This window comes from Trematomus bernacchii, unplaced genomic scaffold (assembly GCF_902827165.1).
Source record: "Trematomus bernacchii unplaced genomic scaffold, fTreBer1.1, whole genome shotgun sequence".
NCBI classification, from domain to species: Eukaryota; Metazoa; Chordata; class Actinopteri; order Perciformes; family Nototheniidae; genus Trematomus; species Trematomus bernacchii.
Window position 1 is genome coordinate 4,824,173 of NW_022987803.1, and position 21,907 is coordinate 4,846,079.

The 21,907-nt window shown below is 37.5% G+C and overlaps 1 protein-coding gene across 1 annotated transcript in view; it reads left to right on the forward strand.

Annotated features, from left to right (window-relative positions):
- lrfn2b (leucine rich repeat and fibronectin type III domain containing 2b) overlaps positions 1-21,907 on the forward strand; it is a 188,413-nt gene that overhangs the window by 100,885 nt on the left and 65,621 nt on the right. Inside the window, exon 3 of the mRNA XM_034150575.1 lies at positions 11,941-12,050. The gene's annotated coding sequence lies outside the window, so the exon portion shown is untranslated. The remainder of the gene's footprint in view (positions 1-11,940; positions 12,051-21,907) is intronic.

The window sequence follows — 21,907 nt, forward strand, 5'->3', positions numbered from 1 at the left end:
TTTCAGCACAGTAAGTCAGATATGGTCAGACTAGTGAACAGTAGAGAATGCAATGTGATTTCTTATCTAGAACTTGTTTTACTTTGTTTAGTATGGAAATGCTTCTTGACAGCTTTGATTGTACATGTTTTATGTGTAATTTCCAACTTATTGTGTCATCTATTATTACCCCAAGAAATTAAATTTCATTGACTCTTTCAATTTCAACCCCATCTATTTTTATTTGCAATTGTATTTTTGTTTTATGTTTACCGAACAACATTAATTAGTTTTACTTTACAAGTTTAATGATAGTTTATTTTCGTCAAACTATGTTTTTAATTTGTGCATTTCATTTTCTATGTTCTCCACTAGCTGTTCTAAATTCTCCCCAGAACAGAATATATTTGTATCATCAGCAAACAAAACTAGCCTCAGTACAGTGGATACTCTACAGATGTCATTGATGTACAGTATAAACAGTTTAGGACCCAACACTGACCCCTGGGGGACACCACAAGCAATGTCCAAACATGAAGAACAGTCATTTCCCAACTTCACATACTGCTGTCTATTGCTTAAATAGCTTTTAATCCAGTCTAAAACTATACCCCTGATACCATACCTTTCTCATTTATGTAGTAGGATGTTATGGTTGATTGTGTCAAAAGCTTTTTTAATATCTATAAAAATCCCTACTGCATATTTGTTGTGTTCAAGGGCATCTGTGATATCCTCAATTCAAATCAAATCAAATCAAGTTTTATTTATATAGCACATTTTTAAACGATTTTTGGTCGAGCCAAAGTGCTGTACATATAATAAATACAACAGCACAATTTGTGCAGAATATCAGTATGAGAAAAAACGACACCTTTAGACCCTCACATCGTACAAGGAAAAACTTCCGGAGAAAAAACCCACAGTTTAAGGGGAAAAATGGGAGATATAATTCCATTGATTCCATAATTGCCAGTGATGTTGATCTGTTTGATCTGAATCCGTATTGACTGTCCGTGATTAATTTGTGCTTTTCTATGAATGCGTCCAGTCTGTTGTTGAATACTTTTTCTAGCATTTTTGAAAATTGGGAAAGTAAAGAGATAGGTCTGTAGTTTGTGAAGTGGTGCTTGTTCCCAGTTTTATACAGGTACTGTATGACTTTTGCTATTTTCATTTTGTTTGGACAAGTACTGGTTTGGAATGACAGGTTACAGATGTACGTTAATGGTTTAGAAATCCCCCCAATGACCATTTTTACGAATTCATTTTTTCATTGCCCAAGTAAAATGCACAACATTTTTCTTTCTCAAGGTCCATTATATTCACTAGTAAATGGGGCACTCCATCCACTTCATCAAAATGTCCACATCAGCTGATAAATGGACCTTGAGGTGAGATTGCTTGGTCAAAACAGTTAACCCCACACTTTTTGAAATCAATCTATGGATAGGAACTTTAAATTCACTCAAAGATAAAGTCTTGCATATTGTTCTATCAATTATGATAATATGAATCTCACCAAGGCAAACGCTGAGATCTGGTAACATGGTGACATCCTTAAAACTGGTTCAACGGGCTCGAACAAAAAAACACTCAGACAATCATAAAGCAGACACATATCATGTCTGGTAAGTATATGTTTATTCACTTTAATTAAAGAGGACATATTGTGCACATTTTCAGGTTCATATTAGTATTTAGTGCCTCTATTGTGACATGTCTCCATGCTTTAATGTTCAAAAAGCTCTTTATTGTTCTCATACAACCCTGTCTCCTAGAAATTACGTTCCCACAAAACTAAACTGCATTCTCAAATACGTTTTGCAAGAAACGTATTTCCTTCCACGTTACGTTTGTTATGAACATATCTTAAATACGTTTATTTTCTACATATCTTCTAGAAACCTATTTTCTCTCACATGACGTTTGTTATGAACGTATCTTAAATACGTTTGCTTTCTACCTATATTTGCCATTTCTTTTCTAGCTTATAATAATGATAATAGTCATTTATTAATATCATTTTAGAGCAAACTTATTTTCGCGCTGGCTGGCGGCTGACTTTTCAGTTGACCAAATCCGTTATTATGCTGGTTAATGCTTAATAATCACAATATTGTTTGTAGTCGTTTCATATAGCATTCTCAATTACGTTTAATTTTGTCCCACGTTACGTTTGTTCTGAACATATCTTAAATACGTTTGCTTTCTACCTATCTTTGACATTTCTTTTCTAGCTTATAATAATGATAATAGTAATTTATTAATATCATTTTAGAGCACACATTTGAAATCGACGATCGGGCTTGATATCCTATGGTTAAATTAAAATCAGTAGGCGAGGCTGTAATTTCGCCAGCTGCGAGGCAGAGTTTTAACATGCCAAAAAGCTGCTGTGTCGTTTATTGCACCTCAAACACCTCAAACTTCCTCTAAGGACAGCAGAAGAGCTCTGTGGCTTCAGGCTTGATCGCCGTTCAAATGACAGCGTTGGTTTCCCCAAAAGTGGGTGGGGCTGTGACGTAGATTTTACTCTCATCTATTATTCAAAACCATTCTATTTAATCCAAACGTAAATTACATGCCAGTGTTTTATCTTTTTATTAAGCGATTTGTTTCTGTTGTTTAACTCATAGATATATATAAACATATGTTTTTATATATATCTATGGTTTAACTGGGAATGTTTTCACATTGAACCGGAAGTACGTCACTTCACTTTGTCTTCTTCGTCCCTTTTACGTTCCAGACAATGCATGGCTCAGCGTAACAGACTGAACAGCGACCCCAGGTGTGTCTACATTGGAATTACATCTTCATTACTGAAGGAAAAATACTTTACCTTGTGTTTGTTAACTTGGTTTTTAATGCAGTTGGCTTTTCTTAATGGTTACAATATTGCTATGAGTTACAGTATATATCTGAAGCAAATTATGTTTCTGAAGATGTGTAGTCAATTCCACCCTTCAATGTAGCATAAATGTGAACTCTCATTACAGGAACAATACCGGAAACAGACGTAGGAAAGATCCTCAGCTCACTGATTGGATGTTTTAGCCGCAATGCACGTTGGGATATGGTGTTTATGCGATGTGAAATCCGAAAACATTAAAAAAAATAATAATAATACTTTATTCTGAGTGTTCTTGCTTTTCTCTTTGAAAGTCATCACATAACGGCATTGTAATACACGGTTCGGCTACATTAAATATTACACATCTGCAATAGTTCTTTATTTATAGAGCCCTGATGAGAAGACTTCTGGACTGAAGTTCTGGAAGAACTGCCGCCGAAACTGAATACGTGACGTGGATCATAAATATATCAACAATTAAACAACATCTTACATTTCTTTTCAGAAAATACGTCTCCTTGCAGTATCAATACTAATACGGCTGACTTTTATATTTGATCCAATTGGTAGATAGGTTATATTTACACCATAACGGTGCACAGCTGATAGAAAAGGACTTGTAGTTTTTAAAGATATTACTGATTTTCTTTGAATATAAGAATGTAAATACTGAGTTGAGAGAATAGTCAGGGGATTTGGGTGATGGGAGACACATCTATGGAATCACAATTTCAATAGCTTACCATTAAATGACGGATATACCTTTCTGTCTGTGATGTTTTACAAATCAGATATTAATGTGTAGAAGTAAACATGAGAAATAATATAGCAATATCCTGTACAATTATGTAAAAACATGAATAAAACTACACATCTTCAGATGTTATACATACATAAGTGTCCTACACTAATAATACAAAGTTATTATTAGTATACTGTGTGTACCTTGTGTGCACCGCCTAGTGGTTAAAGCACGTTATTTAATCATTTTTGTTGAATAATGTTATTTTTGTTGAATAATGTTATTTGATGAATAAAATATTAAGAGTACATACTTTCATAGGGGGAAAGTAGAAGGTCAATGATAGAAATATAGAATATAAAAAATCAAGAAGATACTGTAAGTGATCTCTACAATAAAACAGTTTAGTGCCTGATGTACAAAGATATTAATATGAGGATGTGCAAAACAGACAAACTAATTAACCTTTATTAACACATTAAACAATACTTTAGGTTTTCTTTCAAATAAGAAAAAAGCTTTGGGGGTATCTATCTACAGATAAATATTAAGCCTGACAAAGTACTTAGCGTCTAATATATTGCTTTCCTGCAATGTTAACTGTGTTGAAGCACTTATTTTAACTGATATTATATATATATTAATTATACTCTTATGTATGTAGATAGTATAAGACATGTGCAGAATTTGAGTTTAATGGTGGAGGAATACACACATATTGATAGATGTCTTGTAATGCACTGTTGAGGAACCTGTGACCCAAGTTTTTCATTAATTGCATAACTTCAACATCGTGGTGTATATGATAAGTCAATAAACCTTAGAAAATCTTGAAAGGGATGTGCAAAATAGCTATTATATACAGTTTTTAATTAACTATTAGTAGAGAATAACGAGTAATGAATATACTTTATAGAGATCTGCAGATAAATGTTTAGTCTTCTCAAGCACCAACTAATATCTCTCCTGATTGTTGGCACTTGACAATCACCTTTCCCTGAATTTTACTCAGGTGTAACTAAAGTCTGCTTTAAGGGTTGTTTATATTTCACATCATTAATCAGAATCTGCAAAGTAACTAAAATAAATGTAGTGGAGTAAAAATACCAGGTTAACCTCTGAATTGTAGTGGAGTAGAATTCCAAAGTAACAATGAGCTGGCATGTGGGTATATATTAATGCTTCCCATTATGGACACAAGCGATTTTCACCTATTTATTAATTACATGTTTTACATTTGTACACACCAATTTGTTTCCTATCCCCTAAACCTCCAGGGCTGTACACAGTTTAATACTGTCAACTTCTAATTTTGGGAAAAACGAAAACGTCTTTTAAAACTACAATTCCCAGTAGAGACGCTATAGAACATGTTGCGAAACACAATAGCCAGCATTTGTAGTTCTGGGGGGGCGTTCGAGTCCAGTTTTGGAAAGTCTGCCGTGGTTTCGTTCCATTTCAAAGAGCTGTTTGGCGCTCGGCGTAACCTTGGCGCACTGCCACTCCAACATCCAATCCCAGAGCTTGAAGATTAATCACGGGGTTTGTCAACAGGACTGTAGTCCCAAACGATAGCTGGGGATTATGGGTAGTGTAGTGTCTTCGGCCATCCTAAACTCTGATTCTTTTTTCGGATTTCATATCGCATTAACACCATATCCCGACGTGCATTGCGGCTAAAACATCCAATCAGCGAGCTGATGATCTTTCCTACGTCACTTTACAGCCCTGCTCACTTTTGGGGAAACCAGCTGTCATTTGAACGGCGATCAAGCCTGAAGCCACAGAGCTCTTCTGTTGTATACTGTCCTTTCTTCTTAGAGGAAGTACAGAAACACGTAACTCTGGATTTGTTTTAATGTTTGAGGTGCAATAAACGACACAGCAGCTTTTTGGCATGTTAAAACTATTATTTTCTGCCTCGCAGCTGGCGAAATTACAGCCTCGCCTACTGATTTTAATTTAACCATAGGATATCAAGCCCGATCGTCGATTTCAAATGTGTGCTCTAAAATGATATTAATAAATTACTATTATCATTATTATAAGCTAGAAAATAAATGTCAAAGATAGGTAGAAAGCAAACGTATTTAAGATATGTTCAGAACAAACGTAACGTGGGACAAAAGACGTTTCTTGTTAAACGTAATTGAGAATGCTGTATGAAACGACTACAAACAATATTGTGATTATTAACCATTAACCAGCATAATAACGGATTTGGTCAACTGAAAAGTCAGCCGCCAGCCAGCGCGAAAATAAGTTTGCTCTAAAATGATATTAATAAATTACTATTATCATTATTATAAGCTAGAAAAGAAATGGCAAATATAGGTAGAAAGCAAACGTATTTGAGATACGTTCATAACAAACGTCATGTGGGAGAAAATAGGTTTCTAGAAGATATGTAGAAAATAAACGTATTTAAGATATGTTCATAACAAACGTAACGTGGAAGGAAATACGTTTCTTGCGAAACGTATTTGAGAATGCAGTTTAGTTTTGTGGGAACGTAATTTCTAGGAGACAGGGTTGTCTCATACTGCCTGTGCTGCAGCACCTCTTTTCACCCTCTGTCTGAAACCAGAGCCCAGTCTGCTCTGATTGGTTAGCTGGCTGGCTCTGTTGTGATTGGTTAACTGCTTAGAGATGTCCAGCACCTATATAACACACTACAGGGAAGGGAAAATCCCCCAAAAGCATAATGGGGTTAAAATGTATAAGTATTACCTAATGATTGTCAACTATTTGCATTATATGCCACATTGGATCTATTTTTTTTTAGATATCACTACATTGGTATACACTGTAGCCCTCCTTGAAGCATTGCTTGAGATCTCTGTAGCATCAGGTTAGCCCATTGCTATAAAGTGAGGAAAGCCCTAAAGGGGAACACAACTTAAACTAGAAAATGCATTTCCCGCTGAAAATGTGTGAATGCTGTAAACTGTGTACATTTGTTGCTGAATTTAGCTGAAAGTGCAGAAAAAACTGAATATGTTATTAGTTGAATGGTATCTGTAGCTGCTTTTAGCTACAAAAACCAAGTAAGTGTGTTGCCAAACTTAGCGGAGAAATGCAGAAAAGTGAAATGATTTGAATCAAAATTATTACAGCTCAAATGCATTGCAATGACTTTGTTGAAAACATGAAAGTGAAATGTTAAACTGGAAGAGTAGGAAAAATAGTGAAGAAGCTTAATATTTAAAATAAAAGGTTTAAAAAAGGTATAAACAATAAAATGTATAGCCTCAATGTCCGGAAATAGCTGAATAATGTAATAGTTTAATGGTTTCTGTAGCTGAAAGTAGGCTGAAGGAGTTAGATATTAAATGTAAGTAGTAGTGAATGAATGTGTATTAAGAAGAGAAAAGAAAGTAAAAACGCTTTGAAAAGCAGCAGAATATTTTAACTGCAAACGTTTAAATTAAAACCATACGTCACCAATAATGTTTAAAATATGTGGAACATGTTGAAGTCAGTATGAAGTCTCCATCAGACAGGAAAGAATGGGCTCAGAAAGTCTGTTAAAGTCCAGTCTGTGTGTTTGGGTTTGAGGTGACAACGTTATCAAACACCTGTGTGTGTAAGCCCAGAGATCAAAGGTCACCATGGTGACGACGTTATCAAACAACTGTGTGCAGAGATCAAAGGTTACCATGGAGATGTGCAGTGAAAGGAGAGCCTTTCCATTGATCTGAATGAGAGATAAACCTCTTACATTTCTAACTATAGTTTAAAAACGGTAGCTGCTTTCGGTAATGTCAACCTGACGAGCGTCTGAGTCTGCTGTTTGTGTACTTTCGGCTGAATAATGTGGCATTTTTGGCAGATTTACTGAAGGTGTGCAGCTGCTGCTCTGACAAATATCAGGCTGAATTTACAATGGGCCTTAATGGAGACATGTTGAACGTTTTTGTCACTTCATGCCCTCAAGAGGCATTTTGTTTAATTTTTTTGCTTAATATTTTTTTATTTTTCAACGTAAGAGAGGTTTTCCTACAATTCAAGCATAAAGTTATGTCCCAGGAGTGTAGGGTTTGGGAATTATGGCAGTTAAAAAAAATGTAAGGCGAATTTCAAGCTCTCCTCCACTCTGTGACATCACGCACTCTAACCCAGTGGTTCTCAACTGGTGGGTCGCGACCCAAAAGTGGGTCGTGGACCGGTTTCAAGTGGGTCGCGGATGTGTGAGTGAAGAAAAAAAAGTTGAAAAAAGGCAAACTTTTATTTTGAAGAACCGATTTTCTAACGCTGTGCATGCAGTAGGCGTTGGACTGGAAGTACCGGAGACCATAAACGGTTTTGAAAACTTCTGTCACGTAGTGATCATCTTCTCAATAAAACATCTCCTGCTGATGTTTTTTCGAGTCTTCTGGCCAATCAGAATCAAGATTGTTGCCGGAAGTCCCCACGGAAAATAACTTAGCGGTAGAACTATTCTTTATACATCCATGGGTACAACTTCAGATAGAAATGAACACATAATGAAATATGACCCCCGGTTTGATGATTGACAGGTCACAGAACAATGGGAGCTATCTACCCTTACCCACAATTTAAAGTAAGTCACACAGACTTTCTCCTCTTTACTCTTCTCTCAGCAAGCTGTCAGAACTAAGTGAAAAACAAACAATGGCATAAAATATTATTAATATGTATGATTTATTTATTTTCTTCTCAGAGTGTACCAGAATGCGTACTTTATGTTAGTATTTCTAAAAATCTCCTGGGGGAGAATCCCCCCAGACCCCCCTGCTGGGGTTGGGTTTTCAGCATGTGTGCCTTTTTATATAGTTCAGCTTTGATTCCATCATCTCATTAAACCTTTTTTAAAAGCATACTTTAGTTCTGTGAAGGGATATATGCACTGTACTTCACTTTTATTAATATTGTATTCTGAAAAGCGTATATTACAGCACGATTTTTTGTTGAATAGATTTGAGTGCTTCAAAATGTTGGGTCGCGATGTATTGACCAAGTAAAAAGTGGGACCCGAGGCCTAACCAGTTGAGAACCACTGCTCTAACCCTTAACGAGCTGCGCAATACACACTCATGTTAAAATCTGAAGAAGGCCTCTTTACCAAGCTCCAAACTAAGTTAAATATCTCAAAAACTGTAAAAGATATGAAAAATCTGAAGAACAAGTTTTATAGCTGAAGGTCTTGTGATCATTTTAAAGTTGGAATGAAGTCTCTAGCTGAAAGTATGTGGAAGGAGTAGCATTTGGCGCAAGATGTAGGTAAAAGAGGATTTGAAGGTTCCTCCCATTGAGTTAGATGTTAAAAAAAGAGTTTAACACTAGAACCGCCAATCGGGTCAATTTGACCCAGAGCTGTTTTTTATTGTGTGTAACTTTTTTTCAATAAAATATTAAAGTCTTCCAGTCCGTGACTCTTCCTGAAAGTGTGTTATGTAGCACCCTATGTTGTTAAAAATTGTCAATATAAAGTCAGATTGGAGAAATCGCCCAAAAAATTGCCATTTATACCTATTTCCGCCCAGCGGGTCATATTGACCCCACCCCTTTTCATATAAACATGACGTGTTGCTATAGCAACGCCTTTTGTCTACTGCGGTTCCTTATAGATTGAGAGATAGATTGAGAGAGAGAGAGATAGATGGATATATATATTGATTGATAGTTATAGATAGAGAGAGAGAGAGAGATAGAGACAGTCTGTAGTGAAGGAGTGCGCTCCCACTCACGGGAGACTTCTCGCGCTGCGCTCCGCAGCAAACAGCTGTGGGGCGAGTTGAAAGTACGTTATGCTGGCCGCGGTGTCTAAATAATGCTTCCGGGCCAGCGGGCCATTTATAATGTCGAGCCCTGAGAGTCCACAGATTCTATTGGTATACGTTTCATCCCTGTGCGATCAAAACTCACTGTTCAATAAAAGAACATTTTACCTTGAAAATCAATGCATTCTAATAGCGGGTCAATTTGACCCAGGTGGCGGTATTAGGTATAAAAAATCTCTGGCGGTTCTAGTGTTAAAGAGCTGAATATTTCAAAAAGTATAAAATATTTTGAAAATGTTGAAAGTTTCCGATCATGTGCTGAAAAGGCAGAATATTTTTCATATTTGAATGGTTTCTTTAGCTGAAAGTATGCTGAAGTTATTCAACAGCAAAATATTGGTTGAAATAATAATAAGAAGATTAAAGAGAAACGGAAGAACTAACACAGCATTCGCACTAATGAAGACATCCAGAGTCTTTTCCATGGCCTTCAGATCTGCCAACAATGCTAAGTCTCAAACTTTTAATGTCATCAAGTATAACGTCTGAAGCTGCAACGTAGGCAATGAATAGGAGTGGGATTGTGTGAACCGACAGAATGTTTATTTTATTTCTTTATTTAATTACCCAAATCAGTTTTATTCTATCAAAGTGTTTCCAGCTCTGACACTTCACCCATATGTTTACCTCATCTGTATCATCTTTACCTATTCATTGTCTCTGGAAAAGCTCCAGTCTTTATACAGTACTTGATGACATCACACATTTTAACTTTACTCTTACTTTTTGCATTTGGGAAAGTTTGTGTAATAATATGCTTGGTTTGTTTCAAAGCAAGGGAATACAATGTTTGCATTTTGCATTTTTAGATTGTGACCAAGACAATGAAATGCTGCTCTTGATAATAAACATGTCCAAAATGACTGTTGCTTAGAAACAAGGACCTAACCTGAAAGGCAAAGGTAAAACTTCAAAGTAAACACTACTGAGAGCATTATTAAAGTGTTTAGGTTGACTTTGGATGTGAACATGCTTTCATATTGCAACATCACTGTTGACATTATTTTTCTCTTCATTAGGCTGCAACTCAAATTATTCAAAGTAAGCATAGGACTGATATAGATCATATCTGAAATTTTCAAAAAGAAGCCGCTTGTACTTCAACAGAATAAAGCAATTGTGCTCCCGTGGTACTACAGTAACACACTCGAGGGAACAGATTAGCCCTGGAGCATTGCCTGAAAACATATAATTAATTTGAAATATAGAACAAACCATGAATAGAGAAGCTACTGTGTAAGAAGCAAGTTTGTTCGGTAGTATTGTTTGAATGAAGGGGCTTAATCATTCATGGATGAATGAACCTTGCATCTAAATGCTACTTTTTTTATGTACAAATAATTGACAATATAAACAGAAAATGTGCAGAACTGGATTTAGCACAATCCTAAAAGACAGATGAGTGCGTTAATACAGTAGATTATCATCAATTTGCCACAGCCGATTAAAGTTTGTCATGTTTTCCAGGGAAATTGATGTTAGTTGCTGGCTAAAAATGTGTAAGGTTGCTAACATCAGCTGCAATCTAACTCTGGGGTCATCGCTTTGTTCCCAAAAATGGTAAAGGATATCATCACAGTTTGAATTGTGAAAGAACAAAGGTAGACACAGACACTTGTTTTAAATTCAGTCTTTGATGATACAAATGTGTTCAGCCACTGTGGAGATTTCAAGAAGACTGCCTTGAACATGAGTTTAACGGTTGAGGTTTCAAGACGTTTAACAATAGTTGGCTCTATTACAGCTTAGTAGAATACTCAATGTCACTGTCTTTAAACTAGAAGACTGGTTCTAAATATAGTAGACCATTGCTGATCTGAAAAAAACAGGGCAAGAGAAGGAAAGAGGTCAAAAGACTCAGAGAGCTGGACCACAAAAATCAACAGAAGAAGACAGACAGGAAGTAAACACTAAATGGAACAGCATAGGAAGACAGACAGGAAGTAAACACCAACAGGAACACTGTATGGGCTCTGGCAGTGTTTGAAGACTGGTTAATGTAAATGAAAATGTAAACAGACTTGGACAGTATTTTGTACGTAGCCATGTAATAAGCTGGATAATGTGCAGCGAGCCGGTCATTAATGAGAAGAGAACACCGATCCATATTGTTCCAGGGAAACACCGGACATCAAGGGAAAACACATTAATGGCAACATAAAACCACATAGAGATCTACTTAGCAGGCGACCTGAACACAACCATACTGGTGATCTCTATAGCGTCTAGAAATACAAAAGCATCAATCTGCACTTTGATGAATTTGGACGCAGCTAGTCTCCATTCAAGGTTGATGTTTTAAGAATAGTATCAACATATTTCAAAGGCAACACACTGCCCAAATGTGTTTTTATGTTGTCATTTCTTTCTGTGGCTGAAGGCTAAAGGCTCAATGACAAAAGTAGAACAGAGGGGATCGATATTCTGTGCCGTCAGACATACAGATGTTTGTGGAATGCTCTGAAAAGTCATACGACTACGGCTTTAATATAGTTTGGAGTCTGCCAGACGGGTGCGTTGCAGTGATTGCTTACGTGTCCCTGTCTGTCTCCCCGCAGGAGGCTGTGAGGATGAGGATGTGTTCGGAGCCCCAGGCACTGCGCAGGTGTGAAAATGGAGTCCTGACCTCAGGTGGCTCTTCCACCTCATAATCCTCACCTTATTCACTGTGAGTATTTCATCCTGTCGCACAGACATCCATGTGACTGTAGAGACCACATGAAGTCATAAAGGAATTCACAAAATGTCAGAGCTGAGGATGAAGAAAAGCCAGGCTGTAAGGATTCCATAACAACGGCTGGCAGTTATGGATTACACGTCTAGAACTAAAAGGTTGTGTTATTGAAAAGTCAGATTTGATGAAGTTTGATTAAAAAACTCTCTATTATTGCATCTGTGAAACCAGCCCAAAATAATAATATAGGATTCTAAAAATAGAGGATTATTCAGCCGTATCACTAGGCAGAGTTTTCAATCCTTGGAATACCTTTTTTAAAGGCTCAATGCCCCAAAAATATTTTGGGATATCTATACTTAATAGCTACTCCATGGTAAGTTCATGGTTACGGTAAAGAAAGAGACAGAAATGTGTGTGTCGTGCGAGAGAGTCACACTCACTACATGTTCAACCAGCACGCTGACCTGCACAACCCTGATCTTTGAGCTCCATAAATATAACACTACTTCCTGCACGGACATTAGTGCTAGATCTAAACTGTGGGTTGCAGAATTTACCAAGTTCCCAATAAGCAGGGTTCCTAATCGCTCTTTTGCAGCAAGGCCATCCTCTATTTTCATACAATTACACTTACGCATCATAATTGGTCTTGTGCTGTCAAGTGCTGCTTTTATTTAAGGTCATTTGTAGTGCCTTTATTGGATGGACAGAGTCGATATGGGGAGACAGAGTTTTGTACACAAGTAGTTTGTCCCCTCAGGTCATTGGTTGCCAGCCCTACCATGTGACCCCTAACCCTAACCAACAAATGAGCTTAACCTTTGCCATCATTCCATTTCTGGTCACTTTGTAACATGTAATACCAATTATTATTATTATTATCAGCTTTATTTGTATAGCACTTTTCATACATACACTTTTCATCAATATAATAAAAAATGTAAACCTATAAAATAAATTAACAATTACAAAAATCATGATAATAAAAGACTAATACAAACTAATATGAAAAATAAAGATTCAAAGACTGATTTAAAAGGGGATGTAGCTATTAGAACAATGATATAAATAAAAACGTATAAAACCTACAAGTACTCTCTGTATGTCATCACAGTTTTTTCGATGAGATAAATCTTCAACATAACTGTAAAGCCAATGTTTGCAGTAATAAACTTCAATTTGGAGCATTCTGTTTGTGTTTACTTAATTGTCATTGAACAATTTCTTGATTCTGCTAAGGAAACTGACGTCATTCCAGCAATCAGATATACATGAAATCTGTGGGAGGACAGGACTACAGTATCTCCATTCTTAAAATATAATAAATCACCAAAATAAATACTTTGTTTAGATTCATTTCTCTCTCTATAACTCCAAGCAAATACATATTTAAGCCTGGTAGTATTTGTGTATACAGTCAACCTGCAGGATGTATTAAGCTGGCAGTATTGTTATAATAAAGCACCCAGCTATAAGGAGAGGTTGGTCTGGAGCCTCACAGGGCACAGTGCCGGTATACAAATCCTCTGCATCCCAACAGAAACTAATTAAACTTATTTTTCTGTTATTCACGCTGGCTTTCCAGGAAGAGTTTATGTAATGTGGCTGCTTTATAGCATATCACCAGGGATTGGCTTTTATTCAAGATTAATATTTTAAGAGCGGGCAGACCACAGCAAGAACACTTCTTGAAAATCGACTTTTGAGGGTTCTTTTCTCAGGGACTTTGCACGCTGACCCCAAAATGTCAGCTCTGAATTTCCCCCTCAGGCTGACATGTTGGGGACAAGCAGTCTCTATTCCTGTTGGAGCTGCTTGTCCCCAACATCACAGTGACAATGGGAACCGAGCAAAAGCACCCATTGTGGAAGTCTTTTTCTAAAATGTAGAATTTTTCTTTCTAAAACTGAAACGTTGAATATAATTGTTTAGTCAACCTTGAATTGAAAATGAAAGGTCTCGTGTATGTTATTTTATAAATTGTGCCATTTTCTTGCTTGTGCTCATATATGTTTTTCTATAAATATGTTAATTTAAATGTAAAAGCCACACTAGAACACTATTTTTAAACTGTATTTTAGGAACGAGAAATATACTTGGATGTAACATCTTGTCAAAATGTCTTTCAAGCACAGAGCTGTCTCTCAGATGACGAAGACATTTATTTTTCAAGGATTGCGTCATCTTTTGGTTCTGACATGTCCAACATACTCGTGCCAGAGTTGAGCAGTTCTCTTAAACCCCATTTATGTTGTGTTGCTGTGTTGACTCAGAATTCTTTCTGACGTACTAGTTTTCAAACCTTTAGGCAGAAATAGGTCTTAGCAATACCCTCATTCACATCCCTATTAGATAAGTAGTTAGACACCTCTCAACACATTGCTAGTCACATTGCAGGAAGTTTGCCCAATGGAGAGGTTAGTCAGAAACACAGTAAGGTTGTGGTGTAGCAAGTCTTACTTCTTCTTACTACAAGATCTTTAACCATAATGTGGTTCCACTACCAGACCTATTTTTCATTGAACATTCTGTATAGGTGTTTAAGATTGTCCAATATCACCGCTCTTTACTGCGGATGGTCTGACAGCACTTTCTACAATGACTGGGGACTGATCCAATAGCAGTTTATTTGACCGTTTTCTGATTTGCCATCTATATGCCTCATTCTGATTAATTACTTATAAAAGAACCAGGGTTATGTTCAGAAAAAGGGCACTGAATGTTATCTGGGCATTAACATCACCCATCTTGTACGTTCAATCATTCATCCAGACCACCGAAGAGATTCAAGGCTAAGTATTAGGGAAGATGTCTAATACATATTTACCAAACAGTATTTTTCATCCTTGACTTAAATGTGTTTATTTAAAGCTATTTATTTAAAGCTGCAGAATCAATAAGTTGTTTGAGAGAAAATGAAAGTAATTATCAACGATTACAAATGTTTCAATCAGACAAACCAAGACATTATAGGTTGACACCTTAGGTTAAATCAAATACATTTATTAAATAAATCAAACTACCAATTTCCAGATCAAAACAAGATAATAGCAGTCATTTTCTTTTTCAAAGCTTACACAACTTTAAAAAATGTGATTTCTTACACCACTTTTTGTTTTCTTTTTTATTGATTGAATGATATTTGTGAATGATTATACCTTGCAATCTTACTTTGTTTTCAAAACTTGAAAGGTCTTAGCAGTTCTTCTTCATTTCAGTCAGTACCAAAAAGCCTTACAAAAAGTAAGGTTTAATGTCCTCCTATCTCTATTCCTGCTGGCCCCTGCAGACAGACAATAGGCGCTTTCACACCGGAGTACTTTTCCTCGTACTTTTCCCTTTTAGTTCCGATAGTTCCTGGGATTTTGTGTTCACACCAAAAAGAGAACTTAGTTCATGAGAACTTTCACCCCCTTTTTTAGTGCCTGCTAGAGAGGTGGTACTTTCCTGGGGAGAAAAAGTTCCAATTTCTGATTGGCTGGGCGAATTGCAAACCACGCCCCGTAAAACTCTGAAAAGTTTTGTGAAGCCGCCATTTTATTTGCTGGCATTAGCATTATTAGCATTAGCATTAGCCCAGCGCACCAACAGAGGGAGACCAACTTATGGCAACACAAAAAAAAACATGGGAGCGGTGGAGTGATGAGGAGGTGTCTGCGTTCTGGCGATTTACTCGGAAGGCTTCAGTAGAAGCTGCTGGGAGCCACAGCAGCTTCTACTGAAGCCAGTCCCCAACTCCGGGGACTTCCGGCCGGGGACTTCGGGTGGCAGTATACGCCGTGAAGTTGTTTGCAGCCTGCCAGTAAACCCAAAGCAGAAGAAGAAGAAGTGACGTCAGCGGCTTCATTTGCGTAATCTTCCGTCAGGGACTTATTCCGGTGTGAACGCGATCTGCTCTTTAGTTCCATGGGGGAACTAAGTGCTGGGAACTAAGTGCTGGGAACTAAGTACGGCAAAGTACTTGGTGTGAAAGCGGCTCATGACTGGGCCGTTGTGTCGGCCACTGGCCATTTAAGAGGAAGCATGCCTTGCTTTAAGAGGCGTCTTCAAGTGACATACATCCATTAGTTTCCCATTAGTTGAAATGTCATGCAAAGGAAATGAGCGTAAATACCCAGACAGAGTCTAACTGTGAGGCGTGAGTGTGGGATGTGTATTAGAGCAGGCAATAATTCAAGTGGGGAGAAAAACAAGAGCCTCTTACCTACTGCTGAATGTTTCATTGTTATCTGCTGCATTCAAGGACCGCATGTTAGGAGAGGAAATAAGACACAGGGGACGTTCAAAGAGGAAGATAAAGCATTTTCCTCTCCTTGAAAAGAAAAATGGGATGAACGTTAGGAGAGGTAAATAAATCAGAGGATATAATCAGTAGTGGTGTGCAAAACCAACTCTTCTTTACAGTTTTGGTTCCTTTGAGGTGACACATGTAGATGCGTCAGACACTTAAAACTTTTCAGTTTTGAAACGTTTTGCAAATGAAGTGCCAGACACATATAGTACATGAACGTTTGATAGCAACTGCTGCCTGTCTCCGTCTTTCGTTTTTCCGTCCTGGTTTAGATTTAATCCCGCCCACTTCTGCATGACGAAGTCGTTGACGTAGCTTTGGGCGACCGCGTCATGGATGTTTAGATGAGAGTAGTGCTACATTACAGCTTGGTAAAATGACAACCCCGCCCACTTTCAGGGGTAAACAAAAAATCACCACCAAGCTGAAAAAATAGTTTTATCATGCCTAAAAGCTGTAGTGTCGTGTATTGTAAGTCACACAACAAAATTATCCAAAGCTACGATTTGTTTTACTTTTACCAAAAAAAAAGGACAATAACAGCTTCAGAGGACGGAGATCGTAATCAATGGACGTGGTCAGTCAATACACTCCATGAATACCAGAAATGGCAAATGTGTCTCTGATCAGTGAAATTGTATTGAGCTTATATACAAGCATAAATGCATTCAAATTAATATTCAAGAGAAGTTTTGTTGGACTGGCAGCGTCTTTCGTTTTTTCCAACCCGGTTTAGGGAAACACTTCATCAAAGTAACAGTTGTAGTGTTAAAAGTCAAATTAGTGACTGTAGTCGCAGTATTAAAATTAGGGCTGTCAAGTTAACACGTTAATAACGCGTTAACGTAAAAAAAAATTAACGCCACTAATTATTTTAACGCGATTAACGCATGTGTATTTTTTGTCCTCGGCCGCCCCGTAGTTTCAGAGCGCATCGAGTTTAAAATACCATCTACAAGCTGATGCTGACAGCCCCGCTCCTGCTGCCCGCTTGTGGCAGACCACACTTCCACGCTCACCGGCAGGCCCGGACTGGCCATCGGAAGGACCGGGAGGGTGTTTGTATGTGTGGGGCGACTCGCGCGAGTGAGGCACACCTTACGTGTTGTTGTTGTTAGCATCTGGTGCTAGCTAGCTGCGCTAACGGATATAAGGAGCTGTTTCAATGACATTTCGCCGACAACTGCGCCGAGCACTTGACTTTATGCAGGTAGCCAGACAGTGGGACATTGTACGAAAAGTCAGCACACTCAGCACGGATAGTACGCGCAACATGATTGCAGCTCCCGTTCGAGCATATATGCCTTGAGCTGCACATACTGTAGCTCCAACGATCCATCACAGTGTCTCCACACACACACACACACACACACACACACACACACACACACACACACACACACACACACACACACACACAGTATTATTGTATGAGAGAGGTTCCAGGTTGAATTGAGGCGAATATTTGTAATGTTCAGGTTGTTGTGTTTAATATTCATGAGAATATTTGTCATTGTTCAAATGATAATAAACAAACATATAAAGCATATTTGTCCACTCATATGTTGATAAGAGTATTAAAAACTTGAAAAATATCCCTCTAAGGTACATTTAGAACAGATACAAAATGTGCGATTAATTTGCGATTAATCGCGATTAACTATTTTAATCGACTGACAGCCCTAATTAAAATATAAAACATTGACAAGCCAAGTAAATACCCGTTGAAGTGCTAGCCTGCCTCCTGCCACTCGTCCACCGGCAGACTGAAAGGACATTGATTGCCTATTGATCTTAATTTAACTATATATTATATTGACAAGGATCATCCATCTCCAATGACATTTTGCTCGACTGACCATCGTAATTGAGCTCCTTGTAGATTAAAAAATGCCTGGTATTCTTCATTTTTTTTATGAGATTGGCAACAACGTCACAATCAGATTGAATGTCAGTCAAGTGACATGGAATGTGTTCACCCAAAAAGGGGCGTGGCCATGACGTAGAGGGAAAGTACCTGGATGGGTTGCTCTCACCTATTGCGACAGCGGCTAAAGAAGTCTCCGGAGCTGCAGGCAGTCAGTCACCCCCCTGTAAAGTTGTCTTGGGAAGGAAGGTAGGAAGATATGCGAAAGTGCTCGTGGTTGAATCTAAACCGTGTTGGAAAAAACGAAAGACGCTGCCCGTCCAACAAAACTTCTCTTGAATATAAATTGTAATACTTTGATGTATTACAATTGAATATGCAGAAATTGTATAAGCTCAATACAATTTCACTGATCAGAGACACATTTGGCATGTGTGGCTTTCATGTAGTGTCTGAACAATAGGAAAGAACACATGTTTCATCAGTACTTGAAACAGATTTCAATGATTTGTTGAAACACTTACGTACACATCAATAATATCATCACCTTTACTGAATTGGTAAGAGAGTATTTCTTCTACACTGTAGGGTACTACTTTTACTTTAACAAAGTATCTGAACACCTGACCAAGCACTGCTTTATAGCCACATGTGTGGGAACAGACTAGGTGAACATATTGTTGATTTTCAGCACTAATGAGCACTACAACCCTTTGAGGTCTTTTAAAGTCTGGGTGAGCATCACGTTGAACCAAAGAAAAGATGTTAACCAACAGAATACTTTTTTTAATTGAAAAAAGCATGCAGCTCTATCCCCGCCTGCATTCGGAGCTGAGCCCTTTGAAAATGCGTCCTCTTATTCAACAAGACATATAACAGAAAAGCCCATTAAAGCTCTCCATCAAACTCATTATCTCTCATCTCTTTTAATTGACTTATAAAAAGCCTTTGAATCTTTCCTCTTGATAACCTGAAGCTAATGAGCTTTGCAGGTGTAACAGTGTAATCATGGAAAGTAGGTTATTAAACATTTTAGTGCCGCAGTGATTTTCTGTCAGGATGGATTAGCTTCATCTCTGGGAGAAGCTCCCTCACACAAAGGCCTCCCACAGGATGTATTACCACACATAAATACATGTCTGATCACACGTTATGGCGACGAATAAGACACTCCGTCCCTGCACCGTGACTCCACACAGTGAATTGTGAGAGTATAAGCCTTTTATCCTCTGAAATACACTCTCTGAACTTTTGTCATCTAAACACCATGTGCCATGACATTAAAAAGGTGTATATGGTGCAATCCTTTTTAAAATATTGAGAGTATATTGAGCTTCAGTAGGTAATTCAGTTTTCAAATAGCACTCAATGAATAATTGAGTTGGCTGCCTCTTTGTTACTGAATTATTTTGCCGAGGTTTGGCTTGTTTACTACCATTTCAAATGTTTTTCATAAACAGGAACTCCATCTTCATCTGTGCATTAAATTCCCTTTTATGCTTTTTTTAAGTTGTACCTTTGCTTTAGTGTGTTATATAGGTTTTTATGCACGTAAAACATCAGAAGCCTCATTTAAATATCAAATTATAAATGTAATGTCAGCTGATTACTTTCTGTTACTTTTGGATGATCTCAATATGAAATACAATGCAAATAAATACAAGAGGAAATAAATATTACACGTATAAAGCATGCACATTTCTATGCTTTAAAGAGGCCCTTTTATGCTTTTTGGGGTTTTCCCATATATAACAAAACAGCTCAGAAGTACATGTTTGAGCAGCAGCTACAGTATAAATAGTACATTGTCAACTTTAAGGACACAAAAAAGTAAGTTAGTAAGGCTTAGCTAAAGCGCTGCAGTGTGCTAGGGTTAATTGTCTAACCACCTCCAACCAAAAATAGCGATAAGTAAGTTAATATCATTTCATTTTGTGTTCGAGATTTGCATAATTCCACATGACCAAAAAGCATATAGTCATAGAAGAAAAGAGATGAGTTGATGTAGGGAAGCTTAGGGTTTTGGTGGTTTGTTTCCAGTCTGTATTTCAGTCAGGATATGGAGAAAGTCTAGCTTCAGGTGTCTGACAGCAGCGGAAAATTAACACTTTACTAAGTAAATGTTAAATGTATTTATACTTTCCAATTCATGCTCAGCTCATCTGATTGATTTGCAGTTAAACATGTAATATTAAAACATTGTTTTCATTGTTTCGAGGAGTTGTTGGCAGCTCTCTGAAAGAATCATTCAAAGCTTTTGGCAAGAAATAAAATGTGAGAATCACTAAGGTTAGAGCTGTTAGGATGCCATGCTGTAGCTTGAAGAGTGTGAACATCATGCTTCAATGTAGACAACACCGCACAGATGATATCCCACACAGGAGCTAATCTCATTTTGTGCTCAGCTGCTCTTTAGCACAGGTGCAGCAGGATAACAGCAGGCCTGGATGCAGTGATTTAGTGACTCTATGTACTCATTGTGCACATGTGTTTCTACCTTCAAATAGAGTATTTAACAGACCATACAATTACTTTTCACCAGTAGAAGTTACAAGGGTTATTTTTTTTTCTCCCTCTATTCCTGTAGTGTCATAAATCCTTCCTGATCAATAGAGCAGCTGTTGTCTTAAAGATTAACAACACTTTCAAGATACCATCTGAAAATAGGATACAACAGTGAATGGTTAATATTTCCAAGCTTAAATACAATCGTAAAAAAACACAATTTCCCCCTCACTTTCTATGGATGTTGTGTTGCCTTTGTAGTCATTTTGTGTCTCTTTTGTTGTCAGTTTGTGTCTCTTTTGTAGTCATTTTGAGTGTCTTTGTAGTCTCTTTGTGAGATGAGAGATGTCATGTTTTGATTTTTGCATTTTGTAAGTGATCAAATTGAATAGAGAAGAATAAGGAAGGCTGTGATGAGCAGTGGCAGGTCAGATATGCAGCTGGTCTGTGACATGTGGACTAGATGATCGCATCCTATTTACATTCAGTGGATGATTGTGGGATCAGGCTGCGTGTCAGTGCATCTCATCGGCTTATTCTTCCAGACAGGATTTGCAGATATTGATACGAGCTCTGCCTGTGGTGCTGTTCTGCTCTGCGCTGTGTCAAATCACCGAGGACTGAACACCCCCCCGCCCACGTTAACACACCGCTCTCCTCTGTTTCCCAAGCCAAAGCACTGCCATATTATCAGTAAATCCTTTCAGAGGGCATCCATCGGTCAAATTCACATGCCATGAAACCAGTCAGTACACACTGGAAAGATTCTGCTCCGAAAACAAGTTTAAATTCATAAATACAAGGTGTTTTCACTCTAATACGCGTAATCAAATATGGCAATAGGAGCATTTGCTTGGTACGATTTATTGTAGTTAGCTGGGAAAACTTATTTTGAACCATATTTTACCAGAATCAGGAAATGTTGTGTTGAAAATAAGCCACAAATGCCCAAAGGTTTTCTGTTTTCTGAAATCAAGTAAGATTTATTTATTGAAACAAGATGATGCATCTTTTACAGATACCACAGCAGCTTAAAAACTCGTTATGAACTCAAAATAAGATGTTTTCAAGAGTCTTTGACTCAACAAGATAGATACAAAATCCCACTGCATTGTTACTTCTTACATTTGTATATCTTATATCAAGGATGAAGACATATTCCGACTAGATATTAGATGAATATTC